The sequence below is a fragment of the Cydia strobilella genome, chromosome 1 (assembly GCF_947568885.1).
Source record: "Cydia strobilella chromosome 1, ilCydStro3.1, whole genome shotgun sequence".
NCBI classification, from domain to species: Eukaryota; Metazoa; Arthropoda; class Insecta; order Lepidoptera; family Tortricidae; genus Cydia; species Cydia strobilella.
The window spans coordinates 34,331,532-34,356,123 of record NC_086041.1 but is presented as its reverse complement, the minus strand read 5'-3'; the positions used below and the strand labels follow the sequence as shown (position 1 = coordinate 34,356,123).

At 38.3% G+C, this 24,592-nt stretch overlaps 1 protein-coding gene across 1 annotated transcript in view; it reads left to right on the top strand.

Annotated features, from left to right (window-relative positions):
• Positions 1–24,592, top strand: part of LOC134745031 (protein turtle) — a 139,219-nt gene that overhangs the window by 35,469 nt on the left and 79,158 nt on the right. The window lies entirely within an intron of this gene.

The following is a 24,592-nucleotide window of genomic DNA, read 5'->3' as shown; positions in this document are numbered from 1 at the left end:
AATGTTTTCTCTTATTCTTATTGTTGTTATAGTATAAAAGGTAGTTATAATGCAATGCAATTATTTGTACAAAATTTAACCAGTTCCAAAATTCCAAAATACTGAACACGTCACTTTAGTAACATTTTGAGTAATCGCGGATTTAAAATTTGGAACCATGTCAAAATGTATGGTAATTCCGTGACCAGGTCTTTTTTAACTCAAAAAAAAGTTATGTTACATATATTATACAGTGGTAGCAAAAGATATAACCAATAGTTCATTAAGAGCTCTACATTTTGAAATGAAAATCTCATTTTCCGAAATAAGTGACTAGACATGTTCATTCCGTGTACCCTTCATTTGTAAAATTGCTTGTTTGTCATATCATTAAGGATAGGTTTTCCGCCATCTAATACAATATAATACATGGCCTGCTGGATTAATGTTTCCATACATGCTATTTACTTATTTACTTCATATTCAGTAATACTGTTAGTGGTCACAGCGTGTGAGACAGGGCGGGCGTTCTGATTAAACCATAAAAGAGATTGGTTCGTCGGCGAATGTCACCGTTGACGTTATGTCGGCAATTTCGTATCTCGGCGTTCTAAGTTTAGCTTGTTTCGTTGCATCGCTTCGATGTACGGAGTTAAATAGAAGTTCCATCTGTTCTATTTACTGTTTTATGTTTCCTTACTTACTTACTTACTGCTGTGGTGCGACGACCCGAAGTGGATCTTGGCCTCCGACACCAAAGACCGCCATGCTACTCTGTCCAAAGCCGTTTCTGTCCAGTCGACGGCGCCGAGTTCGCTGAGGTCTTTCTGCACTTCGTCTCTCCAGCGGTTATGTTTCCCTACATACTTATATTTACTTCACATTCAGCAATACTGACATTGGTCAGAGCGTGTGAGACAGGGCCTGATTAAAGCATAAAAGAGATTGGTTCGTCGGCGTTGTCACCGTTTTGACGTTATGTTTCGGCGGCAGTTTCATATTTAGTCTCTGCAAGATTTAAGGGTTAAAACTCTTAAAACACACCTACATGAACAGATTGTTTAGTTGGTATAGATTTATAGAATATTTAAAAACAGGAGAAGTGCGAGCCGGACTTGAATTTGAATTTGTTGTTATAGCGCCAACAGAAATACATCATCTGTGAAAATTACCACAAAAGGTACCACATTGTCGCTTGTTGATAAGGTTGATTTCTAATTAAGGCTATATGGAAATAGCGCCTTACTGACAAGCGACAATAAGTACCCTTTTGGTTGAAAATGGCACATTTTAACTGTCTAGCTATCATGAGATACAGCCTGGTGACAGACAGATGGACAATGGAGTCTTAGTAATAGGGTCCCGTTTTTACCCTTTGGGTACGAAACCCTAAAAACGAAACGAAAGCCAAATTTACTTTGAAATTTAAAAGCCTACACCAACTCGAATATGAAAATGACATACAGCAGCAAAAAGCTTTGGAGCATTGCGCCATTTTTTCGTGCTATTTGTACTGTTATTATAAGTTACACGAGTTGAAATTCTGCCAAACGTGTAAACAGTTCGTTTATTGTCGAGCCTACTGGTGCGGTATAAAACGGAGGTGATATTCCAAACGTGTGCCGGCGAGTCGAACGGTCAGGGGTTTTTCTCTCATCAGTCCATTTAGGAGCCAGGTCTAGATAGAGCCCTTTACCGACTACAAGCATAAGACAAATGACCAATAGACCGCGGGCCAGGAACAATTTTCAAGACCAATCGCCTCCCGGGCGAAAACTCGTACTCGTTAACGGCTATGTATGATGAACCCTCGTGAACGTCAGCTGCCGCTCCGTTGGTGGGTTGAAGAATGGCAGCAAATAAAGTCTATAATTTTTTTTTGTCATCGCCTCCCGCTTGATACTTTGTCAGATGATAGTTTAGATGCTATTGTAAATAAAACAAATCGTCAGCCGGTTGTATCGCAGTGGAAAGACCGTGTTATAAGCTTACGGTGGCTGCCATTCCTCAACCCATCAACGGAGCGGCAGCTCACGAGGGTTCATAATACATAGCCGTTAACCGCTATACGAGGTTTCGCCCGGGAGGCGATGACTGACGAAACTTGCGCCTGGCTCGCGGTCTAATAGAGGTGATATTGGGCCCCTTTAACGACTACAAGCACAAGACAAATGACCAAGTTTGTATCTGATATGACCGGGCGCACCTGTCTGCATTCACGGAGTGCCCGACCGGCTGTTGCGAAGCAGGGCTTCCATAAGTTATAAGTACCTATAGACTGGCACTAATGTTTCACTCAATTAGCTCCATGCATGAATTTATTTTTATTTTTGTTATCATAATTTATATCGTTTGAACACCGGAAATGATATAAATACTTTTGTAAACTTTTACATTATTTTATTTAAAAAAATTAAAATGTTGAAAATTTTTGAGCGGTTTAAACGCTCATAATTTTTGGCGCGAACTCGATAGAGCGTGATGACGTCACACGTTGGACGGTCCAACTGACGTTTGCTACTAATGACACTTATGTGAACTAATCTGTCGAACGCGTGACGTCACGTGGCGTTTCGCTCACTAGCTTTTCGCGGGCAAATTTTTGTACTTTTTATTTATAATTTTAAGTAATTAAATGATAATTTAATAACGGAAATGCATTTCTTATATGATATAACGGTAACAATCATCCGAATAAAAAATATTTCCTTCAAATATAAACTCCATGCATGAGGCTAATTAGATTGTGCAGGTCTATGTCTTTTCTTTATCAAACCCCGTTAATTGAAAATAGGTTAGAAACAGTTATTTTCATCAGTAAATGTGGAATTGCACGCAGGCTTACCGGGAACTATAGAAAAAGCGTTTTCCCTAGGCAGTTAAGAAGTTTCTAGTTACTTCATTTTTGTATCGCAAGTGTGATGAAAAATATTGTGTGTAACTCGGGGAGTAATGATATTGCAAACTCGAGTTTATAAATCGCTCTGGCAAGCCGTCGCGATTTAACTATACTCTCGTTTCCAATATTTAACTTAATGTACTATTGTTTTCCAAGGGGCAAAGTTGTTTTTTAACTCTCGTGCTAATATTGATACACCTGACTCCTGAGCAGGCAAAAGATTCCAAAATTAAACCAACGTCGAAATAAAATACCAAAACGATTTGATGTCTGATTTAGAGAACACCATCCAGTAAAAAAAAAAAAGTTAGAGCATGAAGATTGAGACTCATTTTTTGGGTGTTATTTTGGGTGTTGTATGGAAAAAAGTTGAAAATGGCATATTAGGATGCAAGTGGCTTATATAATATAGTTGTATTTAGCTACTGGTTAGGCTGAGCGTTGGACTTGCCCGCTCGGTGCAATAAGCAGCATAGATAAAACAGGTGTCTGAAATATGGCCCGCATTGTCCCGCCCTCCCCCCGCCCTCGCCAGTACTGCAGCTGTTGCGGTGGCTAAAAGCTTGCACTGTTCATGTAGATACGTCATAGGAACGTAAGGCGTGATAATTAGTAATACTAGTCGGCTATAAAAACCGGCCAACTGCGAGTCGGACTCGCACACGAAGGGTTCCGTACCATTACGCAAAAAATGTCAAAAAAATACGTTTGTTGTATGGGAGCACCACTTGAATATTTATTTTATTCTGTTTTTAGTATTTGTTGTTATAGCGGCAACATAAATACATCATCTGTGAAAATTTCAACTGTCTAGCTATCACGGTTCATGAGATACAGCCTGGTGACAGACGGACAGACAGACAGCGGAGTCTTAGTAATAGGGTCCCGTTTTTACCCTTTGGGTACGGAACCCTTAACCCTTAAATGCATGTTTTTTTTTCATTATCATAACTCTTAAGAGCCTGCTGGCTCTTGTCGGTGGAGTAACTGCCACTCCGTTCTTCTTCCCGCCGCTGTTTTGAGCGGATACGTCATTACGTTGATCTTCTCTTTGGCTTGGTCCGTAAACGCATGTGTTTTTTTTTTATGGTTGGAAAAAATGTTTTTATTTACTTATTTGGATGTAGGATCTAGAAATCTGTGAGCTGTCCAATGCTTTGTATACATTTGGCAACAATATGCATTTAAGGGTTAAAATGGTGGTCTACTAGTAGGTAGTTTATTGTGACTGCCATATATATAATGAAAGGCATTAAAATACGAGTGAAGCTGTACGTTTAAAAATATCACTCGAATGTGTCCCGGGTATGTCCTTAAACTACGTCCAAAAGAGAGGCATGGGCACTGTGAATGACCTCTCACTTTGTATGGTAGGGCACAAGGACAGCGGATGTCATTCCAGATCTAGAGCAGAGCCCAACTTACAGAAAACCGCAGCCAAATAACACTAAACCCTACTCATAGTGTTGTGTTCCTGCCGGTGAGTAAGGTTGCCAGAGCTCAACGAGGGAGAGGAGTGTTATAGGGTCGGAAACGCGCATGTAACTCCTCTGGAGTTGCAGGCGTACATAGGCTACGGAGACTGCTTAACATCAGGCGGGCCGTATGCTTGTTTGCCACCGACGTAGTATAAAAAAATGTTTAATACCTACATAATTATATTTTGCACATTTATAATATTTATATGGATTTATTTATTTATTTTATTCTAATGTTCTAATTGTATTATTTCAGGTAATTGTCCTACTAATTTGCATAGACACGCTACTGTTTAGAGTTGAGCTGCAGAAAATGTGAGTACCTATTTGCTTTAGTTTGGGGTTAGGTTGATCTGTGTAAGTAGTCCCCTAATATTTATTTATTTGATACTATTGTCACTGCGACAAAGTACAAACCGGAAAGCGCCGAAATTTTAAAACGTAATAAATATAAGAGCCTCGGTAGAGAGTATCATTTCGTTCCATTTGGAGTTGAAACTCTAGGTCCATGGGGTCCCAGCGCGCATAAGTTGTTTGCAAAAATCGCGAAGCGTCTGGTTGACGTAACTGGTGACCGAAGAGCTGGCGGCTTTCTCGCACAACGTATCAGCATTGCGATACAGCGGGGAAATGCCGCCAGCATCCTTGGTATAATGCCTCAAGGGCCTATTTTAGATTTAAGCTAGTTATTAATTTCGTTTACGTAGTACCACTGTATATATCTTGTATGTAAATAAACTGGGTAGGAAATTAAATTATTTGACCGTACATTAGGATTACAGGGAATAGAGAAAGAAAATAATGTCACTTGCAGGGATCGGGTCTATTGCCTCTTGCCTCTATTAGGGTACGTTAAACCGAAGCCTACTGGTTTACGTTAACCTCGTAAGGCCCACCATACAAAGTTTCCCTATTTTTAATTTGAACCTTGTTGTATAGAAGATTAGGGTGACTTTCGTTTGTTTTAGAAAACAATGAAACAAAAGAAATGCTACTTAATTCAGTTAGTGTAAGGTTCTAATTAGATTGAAACAGAGTGTACATTGTAATGCACATTGGGCCTTACGAGGTTATGAGGTAATTACAGATGTTAGCGCAGATGACTGTTAGTTACGGGTAATGAAGTTACCTACCTAATAAAATCCCGTCTCGTTCTCATTCGGCAATAGGCGAAGTTGAATGCATTTAAAAAGCTTTTATTGTATTCATTAGTAAGTAAATATGTATAAGTAGGAACTCGTTCAATTTTCGGACTTCAGAAATAGCTGCGATTATTCCAATCGGCGGCGGATACGGTAAGACAGACGAACAACTCGCGAACGCGAAGCGAAGCGGCGGGGCGGGGTTCGCGTTCGCAACGAGATCTCCCACGTAGGACACTTCTATAGGTATCAAAGATAGATATAACTCTGTAATAGATGGATACAGTCTAAGGAAAAAACGTGCCTCACAAATCAAGAAAATTTGATTCTCGATCAGAGGGCGCTACTAGCTTTGGCCTACTGTCGTCTGTGTTGGCGTTGACAGTTTCGTTGGTTATTTAACAAGTTTAACGCATATCAGTGAAAGAACATAGGTCAAAATCATAAAAATAATTAATGCAAATAAAAAAAAACATTTATCTATATTTAAATACATTTTATCGTATTTTGTGGCTACTTAACTCTAAAAAACTAGTTTAATTTTTTTTTGTCTAAGCAGACTCGGTACATTTACTGTAACAGCAAAAGCGTTAAAATACAATCAGAAAAATTTGTAGCATGACTTGAAATGTAACAGTAAGCAAACAGCTGTGTCACGCTGCTCGAATACTGAGGCTGGTATTCCACACGCTTTAGAAGCCCTTGCGTCACGCGGCCGATGCCGAGAGTCATCTCGAAACAAGGGCGGACCCAGCAAATTCTACTTTTCGCAAATAAAACATTGAAACTTCACTGTAGACCCAGCCCTGGATCCGCCCGTGTCTCGAAATCCGCCAAACATAGAGGAACCGATTACCTGATGCAACAATATTTTGCGCACCGAAACGCGCTAACGCAGCGTACTATGTAGGCGAACAACACGCGAACGCCAAGCGAAGCGGCGCGGGGTGAATCAATCCTTTTCCCCTCACTAGCTCGGAAAGTTGTCGTTTGTCCTACAATACAAGCGGGGAAAAACGCGTTTTATCCACTAGTGGGGAAAGTAATTTGACCTTGGATGGAGCGTGTTTAAGTAGCTTGACAGATAACAAAACGTAAAACGCTCATGATAATGGTTCGTTCGATATTAATTATCATTAAATAAATGGTTTGAAAATCTAATAAAAAATACCAAATTTAGCTTTATTTAATGATTTTAAGTCATAAACCTTAAAATTTTGATGCAATTTCAAAACGCATCGTTGACATTTCATACATCAGAAATGTCAACATTGTCAACCTTTTCTCACCGACTCGCGTAAAAATACACAACTTCAGGAGTTTTCTGTTATAATATCGTAAAGAAATGAGTGATTCCAGTGATGAAGATGATCTAACGCCTGTGGATGTTGCACTTTCCTCGCTATAGTGAGGTGAAAAGTTTTGTGTTACACACGGGCGCAAATGTATTTTACTTCTCGTGTGTTGAAACACTCGCTACGCTCAGGCTTTCGCTTACTCGTGTTTCAAAACTACACTCGCGGGTAAAATACAACTTTGCACCCTTGTATAACAAATAACTATTGATACCTATAAAAGTGTCCTACGTAGGCGCCGCGCCGCGCCGCTTCGCGTTCGCGTTCGCGAGTTCGCTTAGATAAGACGCAGCGTTACATATACATGTAACATGTTGCGGGTGTCCATGGGCGGTGGTAATCGCTTACCATAGGCGATCCGTCTGATCGTTTGCCTCATCATATACTTAAGAGTAAGTCTCTTGTCGGTGGAGCAATTTCCATGTTTCGCGGTCCTCTGCCTTCTCTTTGACAGCCTGATACGACACGACGTTGAGTTTTTCCTTTATTTGATGCATGTACGCTCTCCTTGGTCTTCTTATCATAAAAACAAAATTTTTTTTGTCAGATATTTTGTGTGTAGACAACGGTCTAATGAAGATCTTACTTGTACTGGTTCCTTTAAGCGAAAGCTCTTGACTTCTTGAGCGACGCGAGTCACCCCAGTGGCTGCGACTCCAATTTCTCGGCGCCTACGCACCCAACCGCGACGGCATGCATACACTAACTTACTTACTATTTTCCCACACACTCCATTGTTCCTGAAGCCATTGACTTACTACAGTCGACAGTTTATATCATATTTTAACGTAATAAGGTCGAATATCCTTTAGCCTCTGACGCATCTATCCCAAACATATTTAGAGATGGGTTCATGTCGAAATACCTGGGAAAACTGTCAAGATCGGTATAAAATAAACTATTGTTTTGTTGGGAAAATTTTCGTCGTAGCGTTGTATTTTAATTGGTTTCCTCCTCATCTTTAATTACCCGTTTGCATTCTTAGCCTGCCATTCTACTGAGGCGGAGATGAGAGGAGACGTTCAAGAATCAACCTTTAGCATTGGTTGTAATTCGGATTGAGAATTGATTCCCGCACCTCTCATCTTCGCTTACGTTAGAATTTTAAAACATAATGTCATTTTGATATCATCTTGTCATCCAAACTCTAACTGAAACGCTTGCGCAAAATATAGGTAAGAGCGAGATGCTGCGAGTGATTTTAAAACGAGATAAACGCGAGATGCGCTATGAGTACCTAAGTATTAACATATCAATCTTTTGGAAGGACGAACAGGATAGAATTTTCAAAAAAAACGCATTTGACGTTACAAATCGTGTTGATGTTTCATAAATAGCTAATTTAACTGTTTAGTACTCTGTTAAAATGTTAGCACTCCAAGCCAAGAACCTAGTAAGAAAACGATATCGGGCTAGCGGAGCGGCGGCGCGTACGCAGGCTCTAGCGGGGTCAACGCCCCGGACCGGTTAAGCGTGAGCCCACGATAACGAGTGCCAGTACCACGGTTACTGGTGTTATGTAGACAGTGTTGTGGTGAATTAATTCTGGTTGACACGGTCAAAAATAAATGATAAAAGAATAAGTATCTCTCTAAAATAAAACAGGAAAATTTTATTAATAGTAGTTTGTGTGTGACTTCTACACACAACTAAAGACACTGCTTTATATATGTACACACATGTTATAAGAATATAAGCTAAGCATGTTCAGGAACCGCATGTTACGAGCGGCAAAATTGCAGTATTTGATCAAAAATTCAATAAAACGTCATCTCGACGATACTAGAAATGAGGTCAAATCAAATTCCTTTGTTTTTCAGAGATGTTCAAAATGTGAATGTCATTATTAAATCGATATCGACGCGTTATTATTACCATAGAGAAATAAGTGTGTCTAGTTAAGGCGAAGTTATTTATTGAAGGCGAATTTAGGGTACATATTTTTCCAACCCTAATTTTCAATGAACATTACATGATAACGGGGTTAGCTTATGGCCTAAATCGAAATCTTAAACAAAACATTGGCACTGCCTACAAAACAATACACGCACTTTCTACATATTTATGTATTATATTAGATGTATTCGTATTATTATTATTTACAACGACGGGACTTAATCGCGTAAAATAAGTATTAAATTTACCTCCGACGTTCAAGTTAATAAACAAGACCAAGTGCGGGTAGTTCGAAAAACTCGCGCGCCTAGAAGATGTTGATGTCAACTTTAGCCAGTCTTCTCCGAGACCACGGGGACAACGCCGTCCTCGAAACGTCGGAGGTAAATTTAATACTTATTTTACGCGATTAAGTCCCGTCGTTGTAAATAATAATGAGTAAAAATCGTGAAAGTTTAAATCAGTGTATTCGTATTATATTCGTAAGTTCTACTTAGTACTTTGTTGTACATCGTGTAGATCTGTTTTACGGCTTCGGGTGAAATTATAACCTCGTGTTACATAGAATTGTATACATTTGATGAGATTGATAGAACGGATGTTGCGCTATTATGAGATGGCCGAGCGTGGGCATAACTTTTAAGGCGCTAGTCGCTATTGTTGGCCGTAAACTCTTACTTTCTAGAGTATATATCTTCTTAACGGTTCGACAATAAATTATGAAAAAAATATATATGAATCTACATTTCACGTACAACGTTCCTAACGTTTGACTTTTTCCCTGTGACTTATAGATTCTCCATAAAAGGAACATTAAGACAGGCTGTTTTGCGACTAACTTTGCTTATATCTCCTAAACGGTTTATTCGATTAAAGTTATTTTTAAACTAAAATAAATGTTTTAACAGGCACTACAAATGCAACGTTTCATAATGTTAAAAAAACATTTGAGCACGTGGCGCTTCATAATACAAGTTTGATATAAATTCTAGAGAATAACAGTTTGCATACGAGCTGAAGGATTCTGCGAGCTGAGAAAGCGGGTTCGTCGACACTTAAATTTTAAGGTTCGTCCTAATACAACACGACTACGCGATTATCGCAAGTTCGTGCGATTTTTAGTCGTGCGAACGTGCGATCATTTTATATTGAACTCGCATAATAGGTGTCCTAATGCTCCTAATTGACATTCGAGCGATTTGCGCGATAGGAGTAATAAGTTTTTGGCAAAAATTTAATTTCTGGTACAAGCTTTTATCGCTGACTGTACTTTTCTTTCCACGAACAACTACTCATCGAAACAATTCTAAAAACCCCAAACACAATTAGGTTGCGTTGTTTTAGAGTTCCTATGGCCACCTCCTGTCTCCATCATCAGATCAGCTCGATGGTACCATAATATTGCATTGTCACCCGATTTACATATGTATGCAAATTTTCAGCTTCAACGGAAACCGGGAAGTGGGTCAAATTTAACTTGCAAGATTTGACCCTTACAAACATGTTACATACATACTTACATAGGTACATTGCAAGTTAATAAAAAGCTTGTAAAATTCGCGCGAACTAGAGCAAAAATCGCGTTGTATTAGGATGACCACTTATAAATTATTAAGATATTATTACTTACTATAGAGAAGCCATTGTTTGGTAGTGCTACAATGAAATTGTCGCAATCGCAACCTGTACCAGGCGACCATAACGTCGTAAGCGCCGTAAAAATTATGGCGCTTACGCGTTTAGGTCGCGAGACTCGCACTCCGCTTCTATGGTTTGTTTAGCTCAAACATCAACTCATGGCTCATAATACTGATTCTGTACGTTGATAATAATAGTTTAATGTTTACAAATCAACATGTGGCATTATTCTAAGTACTATGACGAGTCACAAATCGCCGCTATACTTACTCAACCTCGTATCTGCAACACTCATTTGATGACAAAAACACCAGTATTCCGAATGAAAGAAAAGCGACATTTCCATCAAATGATTGTTGCAGATATGAGGTTGAGTAAGTATTAGCGACAAAATGTAGCGATATGATTTTCTCGAGTCAAATTAGGCGCCAAGGCTTGTGAAAATACGAAACATACACAAAAACTTTACTCTCCTTTCTTACGCGAATCTAGTAACAAAGAATTTATGTTAATGACTTTTACAATATCACTTCCTCTGCTCGCAAAAAAATATTTAAAAAATTTTTTTCATTTGAACATTTCATGTTACCCAGATATGTCAGGCTAAAAGGAATTGTGTTAAAACGGCCAACACAATAGCTTTTTATTACTTTAAGCGTTCCAGTTTGCCGTTTAAGTGTGCGATATGTTTTCCATTGTTTAATGTGGGCCGTTAGCGGGGATGCCCCGCTTTCAAGCTTATGAGAAAAACCAGATAACTTGTTGTATTTACAATATATACATTTAAGTTTAAGTTGAAGTAAAAAACAAAAAAAAGGAAAAGCAGAAAAAAACAAAAGTTAAAGCCAAAGGTAAGCAGAAGTTAAAGCCAAGGGATCTTAGGATGTGTGCGCAGATGTAGTGAGTGTTGCGTATCGGACTATTGAATAGTAGGTGTAGGTACATGTGCAGGTACTCGAGTTTGCAATATTCTTACCCCCGGAGTTGCACACAATGTTTTTCATCTCACTTGCGAAGAAAAAACAAGACCTTTAGTTATCCGTGACCACGAAGTGTGTAACCTGCGTCGAAACGTCAGTCAGAAGACTCAGAAGTAACAAATGAATTCGCGATAGACCCGATATAATTACCTATGTTTTAAAGTGTTGTTGTATTTATTACACCGAGACGTAGCCAATGTGGTAAGTATAGGTGAATAATGTATCCCACAACTAATAACCACGTGACTTTTCTTTCCTATTATCTATTTGTTATCGATACATTAAATTTTTCATTCTCGTTTACGATTAATAACTGTCACCAGAATTAAGACAGGAAGAACCTGCCTGATGGTAAACAGTCACCGTGGAATGTGGCTGGGTCATTCTAGAGCAAACTCATTCCCCTGGCTATACCTATTCGCAAATTCCCAGGAGATTCCGCTCAGCAGTTTTGGTTGTAGATGGAACTTGGCACGGGTTACACAGTCACCAAGAATGAGATGCTAATAAAGTGGCAACTCCTGGGAATTAACGAATAGGTATAGCCAGGGGAATGAGATTTTTCTAGAATGACACGGATAGTTTAAACAACAGTGAACCCCTAAGTAGGTGTGTCTACAAAACTAAGTCATTATACCTATCTTTATCCTCAAAAACTTAGGCAATCTAGGTATGTTAAGTACACTCTTATTTTTGTTTGACATTTAACATATTATTTTCGTTTGACATCTGTTATAATTAGTGCATCCATCTCTTCTTGATTATATTTGTATGCCAAATGGCAAAACATAGTGAAACATAAATTATTGTATAAGATCTATATTTAACCTATGTTTACAAATAAATAAATTTTAATTTTGATTTTGATTTTGATGTTTTTCATGTCAATGGCTTATTTTGTCCTTTTGTGCAAAAGTAGTAACAACATTTTTAAAGGTGCGTTTTTAGACTTACCTAAGTTCGTGATTTTGTTTTATCGTATGTACAGTCAGCTACAGAGAAAAATGTACCCCTCTGCATATCAATTTGTATGCAAAAGTGCTAAATGCTGGGCCTTTATGACCTACGTAGGTAAGTATACCAGCAGTCAGGGCTCGGAACCGGTATTTTTTAAAAACCCCGAAATAGCCCAATATTTTGAATTTTTTTATGCTCATTACGTAGGACTGAATCATGTATTTAGGAAACAATTTTGCATTATTAAAACGTCCCATTAAAAAATGAAATTATAAACAAAAGAACGAAAAAGAACTTAATAATACCGGTATTTTTGTATGGAGCAAATACCGGTTTCCGACCCCTGCCAGCAGTAAATGGTTTACTGTTTAAGTGTGTGATATGTTTTCCATTGTTTGTTTATGCGGGTTATGAGCACGAAGCCTGAAAGTGGGGCATCCCGCTTTCGTTATTTAAACTTTATTGCACAATAAAAATAAGTACAAATGGCGGACTTAATGCCTTAAGGCAAGTGAAGCATTCTTTACTGGTAGAGAATGCCTTAAGGCATTAAGTCCGCCATTTGTACTTATTTTTACATAGGGCGAAACGGAGATTCTCGAAAGTGGGTGCAGTGGGAAAATATTTAAGAAAACAGCAACTATTAACAATTGGGTCATTAACAACATTCGCTTTTATTTCAGGCTTACTTTGAGAAAAACCAGATAGCTTTATTTACACCAGGATTGGAGCAGAAAAATAATCATGTATGCCTGATGGTGGGCGTGGGGTGTGGGTGTTTTGGAAATATAAAAGTGAAAAAGAATGATATTGTGCCTAGTTTTTCAACCTTTGGGTGCGGTGGTCAAAAATCGTGGGTTCTAAATTTGGTTGCGCTGTACAGAGCAGAAAAAATCTTTCTCGAAAAAAAATCTAAAATATGACTAAAATTCAGGTCATCACAGAAATCATACACAAACAAGAGGTTCAATAACTCATAAACGGTTTATTTTAAAATTAAGAAATTATTTAAGGGTAAAAACGGGACCCTATTACTAAGACTCCGCTGTCCGTCTGTCCGTCTGTCGGTCTGTCCGTCTATCCGTCTGTCTGTCACCAGGCTGTATCTCATGAACCGTGATAGCTACAGTTGAAATTTTCACAGATGATGTATTTCTGTTGCCGCTATAACAACTGAACAAATACTAAAAACAGAATAAAATAAATATTTAAGTGGAAATCTCATACAACAATCGTGTTTTTTTTTGAACTCGTGCGCGAGTCCGACTCGCACTTAACCGGTTTTTTCTTCTGAGATAGGACATCGTAAAAAAATGTAAAAATTATGTGATGGTACGAAACCAGAGCGAAAGCTTGACTCGAACTTTTTTCTTTATTTTGCCTTATTTTCTCCTAATGATGGCTTTGCTTCACTTCCACACCCACATCGGTAGGTGTTACCATAATAGTGACATTGAAAGGTTTTTACGAGTATTTGATAACCGACCGCAATACGTAGGCGGTCAGCATTTACATAAATTATTACAAAGCAATTTGGGTCAAGGTCGTATGACGCCATTTTTACCCGGCTACGGAAGGTGGGTGATGTGTGTGTCCATATGTGACGTTTTCAATCAAAAGGTACCACATTGTCGCTTGTCGATAAAGTTGATTTCTAATTGAAGCTATATGGAAATAACGCCTTACTGACAAGGGACAATAAGTAACCTTTTGGTTGAAAATGGCACATAAAGTGTGTCGCTACGGCGAGACTACTTATTGAGTAGATTTTGATGAATGTAGTTTCATTCATTTCATTTGATGATGATAGATCGTGTCTTTAGTGCTCTGATTTAGAAATAAGCGTGGCGGAATAGTAGGTAACATTTTGGAGCATTCCATCGTTACATATAAGGGACATTCGGACCCATTTTTTCGACAATCCGAGCCTGGTTCTTTTTTGGCTTGCCTTTTTATAGTGTAATATTGGTATCATCTTAAAGCTGCTTGTTTTCTTAAAAAAACTGTTTAATTTACTTTTACTAAAGTAATTCGGAATTAAAGCAAATATTTAGTTAACGATTCGCATGCAAAATACGCCAATACGTTGTCCTAGACGTAGACATTGCATAAATAAAGAATTTTGTTAAGAAAAAAGATGAAAAACGTACCGTTTTCATGGAATGCTCGATGACTCGTACCTCGACTTTTCAAGAAGTTATGTGATTCGCTAATCCGCTATCCTCTTAAGTCGTAAAAGGTTTTACAATATACGGAATTCTTCACACAAAAATTGTATAGGTTTTTAAGGGTCAGCGATGCACATAGAAAATCCATGCGAGAGCGTCCATAAGCTACGATAACCGGTTACCAGCAGGCGAGCTGTGTGCCTGTTTTCTACCGACGTGGTATAAACCGTATAAATAAAGTAGGGATGTTACGGAGCTCCGGTTCCGGTTCCGTTAAGTCGGAACTTCCGATTACACATCCGTTTCGGTTCCGGTTCTGTTACTTTTGAATCGGAAGTTATATCGGATGTCAAAGCTCAGCGCGGTGGCGGGACATGAGCGGACATCAAAAACAAACAGGTTTATACCTGTCATTCTCTCATCTCCCCGCTTGCCACGTAGTTGTGCATGCTCGTTCACTGAAAAGATCGCTGCCAAATAGTACAATCTCACAACTGTACTAGTTCGGTCTTTTAGTACAGTGGTACACAGAGAGAGTCGACGTTTAGTTTTAGTTCGGTCGGATGAGTCGGATCACTAGGATCGCTTTGCTGTCATTGTCACTCCTCGGTCCTCGCTCCCATTCTGTTTCGTTCGCGCGTAGTGTACTAAAACGTAAGAAGCGCTGGTGGCCTAGCGGTAAGAGCGTGCGACTTTCAATCCGGAGGTCGCGGGTTCAAACCCCGGCTTGTACCAATGAGTTTTTCGGAACTTATGTACGAAATATCATTTGATATTTACCAGTCGCTTTTCGGTGAAGGAAAACATCGTGAGGAAACCAGACTGATCCTAACAAGGCCTAGTTCCCCCTCTGGGTTAAAAGGTCAGATGGCAGTCGCTTTCGTAAAAACTAGTGCCTACGTCGATTCTTAGGATTAGTTGTCAAGCGGACCCCAGGCTCCCAGGAGCCGTGGTAAAATGCCTGGATAACGCGAGGAAGAAGTAGTGTACTAAAACGTACTAAGAGCAAAATCATTAGGGAATAGTTCGGTCTAGTACAGTGGAGGGAATCGTGTCTTTTTGATTTTAGTACATGTACTACACAAGCCTATTGCCACGTGCTGCACTAATTAGTTGTTTTATTTTATTCGTGTTATTGATCGCCGATCAGTTTATAATAATAAAAAATAAAAAAATATGTTAAAAAAAATATATAAAAAATACTAAAATAAAACAAGTTAAATATGTATGTCCTATTCGTATGTGTTGTGTAATGTGTACCTACAGATGAGTACAGACAGTACTGACTCAGGTTCCGATTCTGGTTCCGGTACCGTTTATGGTTCCGATTCCGTTTCTGGTTCCGATAAACTAAAGTTAAAACATCTGGTTCCGATAAAATCACATCCGTTACATCTCTGTAATTAAAATAAGCATTTAGATAAAACCTTCATAAATTTTCGTAGTGTTTCCAAATAACAATGTCACCAACAAATAAGAAATTGTGTAATCCTCGCCCTTAGCCTTGTAAGGTACAGCCTTTATAGCTTGAACGGCCTTCGACGAATATTTATTCATTCATAGACTTTGTGTCTACATTTAGTCGCCACCCAATGTAAATTTTACGCGACTCGTAAAAACGCCATAGCGCTGATGGTACCTCTACTGTAGCTAGCCTAGAGGCATAGAGTAACTTATACTAGAGCGGTACTGTCATAGTAAATTTTGTAACTCCAGTAAATTCACTGCCATCTGTCGACACACTTTAAAACTAAAAATGAAGATTTATAAAAATACGATAGAATGTATTTAAATATAGATAAATGATTTTTTTTATTTGCATTCATTATTTTTATGATTTTGACCCATGTTCTTTCACTGATATGCGTTAAAATGGTTAAATAACAAACGAAACCGTCAACGCCATCTATACGACTGTAGGCCAAAACTAGTAGCGCCCTCTGAACGAGAATCAAATTTTCTTGATTTTCGAGGCACGTTTTTTCCTTAGACTGTATCCATCTATTACGGAGTTATATCTATCTTTGCTAGAGGTAAGCGCGTCAAGCGCGTGCGACTTCAATCCGAAGGTTGCGGGCTCAAACCCCGGCTCGTATACCAATGAGTTTTTCGGAATTTGTGTAGGTACGATATATACACGACACGGTGGCTAAAAAATAAGTGCATTCCCGTTGCCAGGGAGGTTTTGGGATTATACTGAGCAACTTTTACTATGGGACCATCCACGAAATCGCGAAAAAAATTTGGCTGTTTCATACATTTTGGCTGGTCCATTTTCTACTGGAGGGTAAATTTGTATACATATATCATTTAATATGTACATTGTACTAGTTCCTTTTCGGTGAAGAAAACCAGACTAATCCCAATAAGGCCTAGTTTCCTAGGTTGGAAGGTCAGATGGCAGTCGCTTTCGTAAAAACTAGTGCTTACGCCAATCAATCAATCAATTCTTTATTCGTTCATCACAGGTACATGAATAAGTGATAACTTAGTATTCTAAGGAACAACTATGATGTGCCTTTTTGCGTACGAAATTACTTCGTATTATCTAACTATACAGAGTGGCTAAAAATAAGTGCTATCCCGTTGCCAGGGAGGTTTTGGGATTATACTGAGCAACTTTTACTATGGGACCAACCACGATCTCGCGAAAAAAAATTTACCCCCCATAGAAAATGGACCAGCCAAAATTTGGCTGTTTCATACACTTTTGCTTATAAAACCATAATTTGTGCCATTTTCAATCAAAAGGGTACTTATTGTCGGTTGTCAATAAGGCGCTATTTCCATATAGCTTCAATCGAAAATCAACCTTATTGACAAGCGACAGTGTGGTACCTTTTGGTTGAAAATGTCACATTTAAAGACAATTCATATTAAAAAAATTGCGATTAGTTGCCAAGCTGACCCCAGGACTCCCAAAAAGCCGGGACAGCGCAAGGGAGATGATGATGACAATTCGTAAAAACACGTGTCGGGGTATTCTATTAGGCAAGACTCACTCAGATATTGATTTTAGCACATACAGTTGTTTCAGGAGGTGACGGGGAGGGGGGGGGGGTCGTAGGCAGTAAAACGACAACCAAACCTCGGGCCGTGAATATTTGATGAAGGAATCTCGTGGATTCAGACACGGATACGGTGAGCAATGTCACACAAATTGTATAGACTATTACTTCGGATTGTACGGATCTATATGTTGCAGATTGATGGAAAGGTACGATAATACATCTAAGCAAAAGCGACGTTACATGGTGACGTCACGATGTGTTGCCATATTAAATTTGATCCTCATAACAAACCTGATCAACTTTTTTATGTGATTTTGTTCGATATGTTACATAACATTTTTATATTCTATCTTTGTCTTATGTCAACTTAGTTTTAGATTAATTAAGGTTTTTAAAAATGTTGCCACGCCCTAGTAGGTTCCATGTATGTACTTTCTAATAAAATAACCAACACCTTGTAATACCATGGTTGCAATAAACGATTATGATTATAATCGGGACTAAAATAGATCTATTAAGTAAGTTTTTTAAAGATTAATTTAGTTTTAGTTTTATTAGTGGTACCTAAATTTCTTAGTTCTTAGGATTCTTAGTGATTGTTTTTTTTATGTCTGTGTGAGAGTAATTAGAAATGAAACGATGTAATATTTTCAGTGTAAGTATGTATATTGCAATGTTTGGGGAAAATTCTGTACAATAAAGTTTTTCATTAAGTAAGTAAGTATTTAGTATTTATTTGCAAGGAATGAGTAGGTACAATAGTGTCTTAGGTGGTAAGTGACAATTGGTTGCTTATTCTGCTATTTGTACTACACAGGTTGTACTAACATGCAAAAATCTTAAAACTAGAAACTACTACAAATCTGGCTGTATATCTTGAGAAAGGAAATCTTTTACACTGTAATAGCTTTTATCAGTCAATAGCTTCATCAATTTATTTCTAATTTCGGGGGCCCTTACGGATACACTTCGACTCATAGGGATCTTTTGTGCAGTTAACCCCTAGGAATGATCCGTCCGCTACTCAAGAGCTTTCCCCCACCATCTCCATATGCCGAATGATGGACCTTATGAGTAGCGTTTTGAATTCCTTTGGTTCCAGATAGCCTGTTTCAAAGTCCTTCATTCTTTGTCTGGCGAGGGCGTGACATTCACACATATGGTGTTCTATTGTCTCTTCCTCTTCGCCACACATACGACAATCGGTGTTGTCAGGGTGCCGCGTGCCCCATCTTGACCAGGATTCCCTTGACCCCGTAATGGCCAGTAAACACGCCCGTTATTATTTGTAGTTGCCGTTTGCTAAGTTTCCAAAGCTTTTTGCTCCAACCAGAGTCTACCCCTTATAGAGCTTTGAGTGCTTTAGACCCGTCAGACTGTCCCATTCTAAATTATGTACAGGCAGTTCTCTTATAGTTTTAGGTAGTTAGTTAAAAAGTTTCACGTATAATGCTGTCCTGGAAATGACAAATCGAGAATAAAGGAAAAGCTCATGTCGGAAGGTATGAGAATGTTTCAAGATTGTTCTAAAGAACGTAAAGAACGTCTGATAAGACAGCAGTGTTAATTTAATGTTGTGAATATATCTTTAATTTCAGTATGTTGCATATTTTCTCTGTATACATTTATCAAATCGTCAGTTTACTACTCATATCGTTGCTCGACAGCCGTCAAAGAGGGTCGTGACAACTGTTATTTCTGAATTCTTTATTTAATATTTTTTCATAACAATAAAAGTGTAACTGTCTGTGCCAAATCAGTGTCAGCACTTTTCGCGAAATGAGAACAATTTTTCAACGTCGCGATGAGTGTTCAAGACAAGTTCCGCCTTCAGAAAAAAATTCTTTGGACATGGAAACTGCCAAAGAACACCTGTAGCGTCAGCACCATCGGATATGCCTGAAACGGTCTCAACGGCTGAAATTCAAGGATGGTTGATCCAAATTGAAAAGCGCCTCAATGAAATTTGCACAATTTCGAGTGAAGGTAAATTGAACACGGACTAAAAATTGAGAATAAACCTTACAAAGAGCGTCATGGGTGGAGTCTCGCAGCTACCCGTTCAATATCAGTCGGCCAAGATGAATTATTTACTTTGTCATGCCAAAGTGAAGACCTTAACCCAGCAAAGAGATTATAGCACCCAACTTCATGAACCTAGAGCGCTAAGTATAGCAATAGTATTAAAAAAATATTATGCCACTTTTAGAGTGATAGAGTCAGAAATTATGATATCCGCAGTAGAACCTAGGGTCACCGACATATCTCGCAGAATTGCAAACCTTAAGTGGCAGTGGGCGGGGCACATTGCTCGCAGAACTGATGGCCGGTGGGGCCGGAAGGTTCTGGAGTGGCGTCCGCGTACCGGAAGACGAACTGCCGGTAGGCCTCCAACGAGATGGAGCGACGACCTGATGAAGGTCGCGGGAATTCGGTGGATGCGAGCGGCACAGGATCGGTCGGAGTGGCGAGCCTTGGGGGAGGCCTATGTCCAGCAGTGGACGTCTATCGGCTGACATGATGATGTCACTTTTTCCTTAAAAATAGTTATGTCACCAGTTGCTATTTGTATAACATAGTTCACTTATTTTACCTACCTATTGCTTGTTACAAATAATCATTCTGCTACTTGGGTTAGCATTTGGTTGTCCCGCTTATTGCCTACATTATCCATTTTACAAGGGGGCAAAGTTGCTGTTTAATAACCACTCGTGCTAATATTGATACCCGAGCAAGCGATAGATTCCAAAATTGAAATCTTGAGCCTTCCGTCAATATGTTTCAGCTGTAACATTAAGCTCCAACCGAAACCCTAGCACGAACAGAAAATCAAAATCTCTCTATCTGCCTCTATATAGCTCGAATGCACAAGAGCGAAAGAGAGTTAGACAACAAAAATTTCGATTTTCAACGTTCGCGGAAGGCTCTCTGCTCGTTTTTCGTCAGTCGAGTCACTACATTACATAATGAGCCGAGGTGTAGGGGAGATAGACTCGACGTTGTGACTGATGGCGGGAGCCGAGCGGGAAATTAATATTTCACTCGCAAAAAGATGCATAATGACGTTGCGTATGTCAACTGTTTTTGAACATCCCTTTAAGCTTGCTGCTTATAAATATTACTAGATTTAAATATTACTAGAGATGGCCTGCTACACTATCGACGAATTTTTCGACAGGGTGTCATCGATCCACACACACGATGTAAAAGTCTAATTTCGCTGTTTTTCTAATGGGACATTATTTTCATTGCGAATCTGTTTTTAATTTATTCATTATTATAATAATGGATTACTATACACTATTTAAAATCAGGTGACCACATTTAGAATTATTTTAATTTATAATTACGACTGACATGACATATTATTGTATTTCCGTTTTTCGCTTTAAGATGCTATGATTTGTTTTTAAGTTTAAACGATGTTTACTTTTGTAATTTTATTTTATGTGCTCTGGACGTGTAATTAGCTTTATCAATAAATATTTGATTATTATGATTATGATTATTATGTATTACATATTGCAGATTGAGTAATCAATCTATTAGCATTGAGCAGAATACCTAAAAATAGCTCACGGGATGATCCCTGGTCTGTGCCTGTGTGCGGTAAGTGTGTGCCTGTTTGGAATATATTTGTTGGGAAATCCTTTTAAATTGGTACCTACAACCTGGAAAAGGGTTGACAGGCTGAAAAGGCTTAAAAACCCTTAGCTTGGTGCGGCGAGTGATGACTGTGGAAGTCCATACGGATTTCAATTGCGCATAAGCGGCGCGAGCTTTATCCGCTTCCTCACATATTAGGTATTAGGTACAGAAGATTCACTCCCTAACAAAAGGCGACTACTACGCGCAAGGCGGCGCAAGCGCGTGCAGGCGTGCGTTCCGTAGAGGTATGCGGCAATTACTATAGCAAAACCTCAAAATTGAGGCGGCCGCAGGTACTTGTAGCGACGCGACGAAATCGCGGAGTGAGACACGCCTGGCATCCTCGAATAAATTTAAAAGTGGAAAAAATTACTGCCTTGGATGTTGGGTGAGACAAGGATCGCTCGCAGAAGTTTCTGCTTGTTAAAAATTAATCCGCTTCTTCACCTCCCAGGGGGTCCATAATGGAACACATACTTATTATTGTTATTTATTAATAGTCAATTTATGTTTGTCCCTTTCATACAAATAAATAAGTCAAAATGACAGATCAAGACCAACGACTGATAGCTAATTGAGATTTGTAGTGCGTTTATGAATAAGGGGGTATTTTATATATTTAATCTCCACGTCTATTAAGTAATTTTAGACCAAATAATGTCGCTAAATTTAATACAAAGCAGCGTGAAACACGGAACTTGGGTTTCAAAGCATTGTTACGTTTAAATCGATTTAGTGAACGATTCAATGGGGTTCACACTCAATAGGGTAATTTAGATACACAATATAATAAGTAACGCCACCGATAGAGAAGTTCTCAGTAATTTAGTTCGAAAATTCATCTTCAAATTGTCTACTTACTATCTTGTAATTTTGATTTGGTTTTGTTTTGTTTTATATGAGCGAAAATGAATTATTTATTTCAATAACTTGCAATGCAAGGTGCTATTAAATTTTAATAAATATGATACTACTACTATCCTAATTAGATCAAAATTATAATATAATTTTGATTTGGTTTTGTTTACATATATGAGCGAAAATGAATTATTTATTTCAATAACTTGCAATACAAGGTGCTATAAAATTTTAATAAATATGATACTACTACTATCTTATAATTTTGATTTGGTTTTTGTTTACATATATGAGCGAAAAAGAATTATTTATTTCAATAACTTGCAATGCAAGGTGCTATTAAATTTTAATAAATATGATACCATAACAGTGATTTAAGCTTTCACGATTTTCACATATTATTATTTATCTACTGGTTACCTGGTTAGCGTTGTGTGTCGACCGAGTGACATCCCTAGTAATACGTTCAAGTTGATAAATAAATAAATAAAATTGTAGGTATCTCTGTTTGGCCCTATGGTTGACTGGTAGAGAATTCAATTTGGCTTTAGTCCGCCATTTGTATATTGTTGTGTATATTTTGTTCAATAAGGTTTAAATAAATAAATACGTGTTAACCCGGATTGCTAGACGCCGGTTCGAATCCGCGCGCGGCCTTCACCACTTTTTAGGGTACAAAACCAACCAAAGGGTAAAAACGGGACCCTATTACTAAAGACTCCATTTTCCGTCTGTCTGTCACCAGGCTGTATCTCATGAACCGTGATAGCTAGACAGTGGAAATTTTCACAGATGATGTATTTCTGTTGCCGCTATAACTACAAATACCAAAAAGTACGGAACTCTTGGTGCGCGAGTCCGACTCGCACTTGGCCGGTTTTTCTTAATATACGAAATCTATTTCAGTTTATAATTTACTGTATAACCTGTCAGATATTGCATTCACTATGCACAAACTGCAGACTAGTGCAGACACAAACACACTTCCCATATACTTATAAAAGCGCGTGAGACCGATTGTTCGTGTCGCGTTAATGACATCGCGTAACTTTGTCGCTTCCTTTCCTGCATTCGCGACGGCGTGGTGCGGGTTTTTTTTTAATGATAATTTGTTAGTGTTAGGTCTGTGCCTTGAAACTGTATTTATCAGTTTAATACAGATATCAGATATCTAGCTATTTATGCAATTCTACACTAAAGTCGATTTAAGCTAACTTTGCACCGGCTTGGTATAGTATGAACTTTCTCAAATTAATTTTAGGCCTCAGACTCTAATCCGTTAAACAAAAGCCTACTCGCTCGCTCTGTTTTCTTTGTAAGAAATTTTAGCAACGAAAACTAGTACATATCAGAGATAGATGGGTATTTTCACTTAAAAGTGTACCGTTAACTTTTTTTCGACAATCCATCAACTTTTGGGTTTTTTTCTAGAATCACGAGATTCACTATAGATTTAGAAAGAAAAAAAAATATGTCCCCAAAAAAATGACAGTTTTGTAACGCATTTTCACATACATTTTGTATGGACCGTTACAAAACTGGCACCCACATTCCACAATTTGTATGAAAAACTGGGCACACTTTTTTTCTTTGTCTTATTCAATAGTACTCGTGATTCTGAGTCTAAATAACCGAAAAGTTGATGGTTTTTCGAAAAAAGGAAATTGTACCATGTTTTCTGAAAACCCCCAGATACGATATGTTATGTAAATGTTCTTGTCAAGTTACATGTAATTTAAGCATGTCGTTAAAATGAGAGCGTAATTTCGTTTGTATGGGAGCGGTTTTTTGGTGGCGCGGCGGGTTCGTGTCACTTTTAAATTAAATTATGGCAAACGATGGTTAGGACCATCTTCGATAAAAGTGATTCATGTTGATGTAGCTGAGTACTACTATAGTACGTCCATATATATATGTCGCCAAGTTTTTTTTATATCAAAAACACCACCGACATATTCTTCAGATCAGACGAAGTACATCCGTTCTTATAACGAAGTCGAAGAATCACAAAGAAATCAAAGAAACTTCGTTGGGATTGATCGAGCGCCGAGCTTTTTGTATGGCGCCGGAAATTTCGTCATCAGCGGAACAAACTAAGTCCCCGGCAAGCTCGATTCTCCATACAAACGTAGTTACGCTCTCATTTTAAAACGACTCGCTAGATTGCTCTGAAACTTTGCACATAAGGTATATCTAGGTCTGTAATTAGCTTCAGATACCACAGTAAAAAAATACAGCGAATTTAAGTTTTCCATGCTAAATTTGTTTTTGCTCTATTTCGTTTGTTTTATAAACTGGAGCTATATAAACTAATTACAGACCTAGATATACCTCATGTCATTGTATATGCAAAGTTTCGTTACAATCCAACACGTAGTTTTAAAATGAGAACGAAACTCCGTTTGTATGGGAAGGTGAAATTCGGCCGAGCTTGCCGGGGACTCTAAGGCGAATTTTAGGGTTTATTTTAAACAAGTTAACAAACCAAAAAAGGCAAGGAATGTTCGCATATTCTAAGATTGCGTTAGGAATTTAGTGTGAGCCCTTGCAAGGTGTATAAATGATATAATAAATTACTTTTTT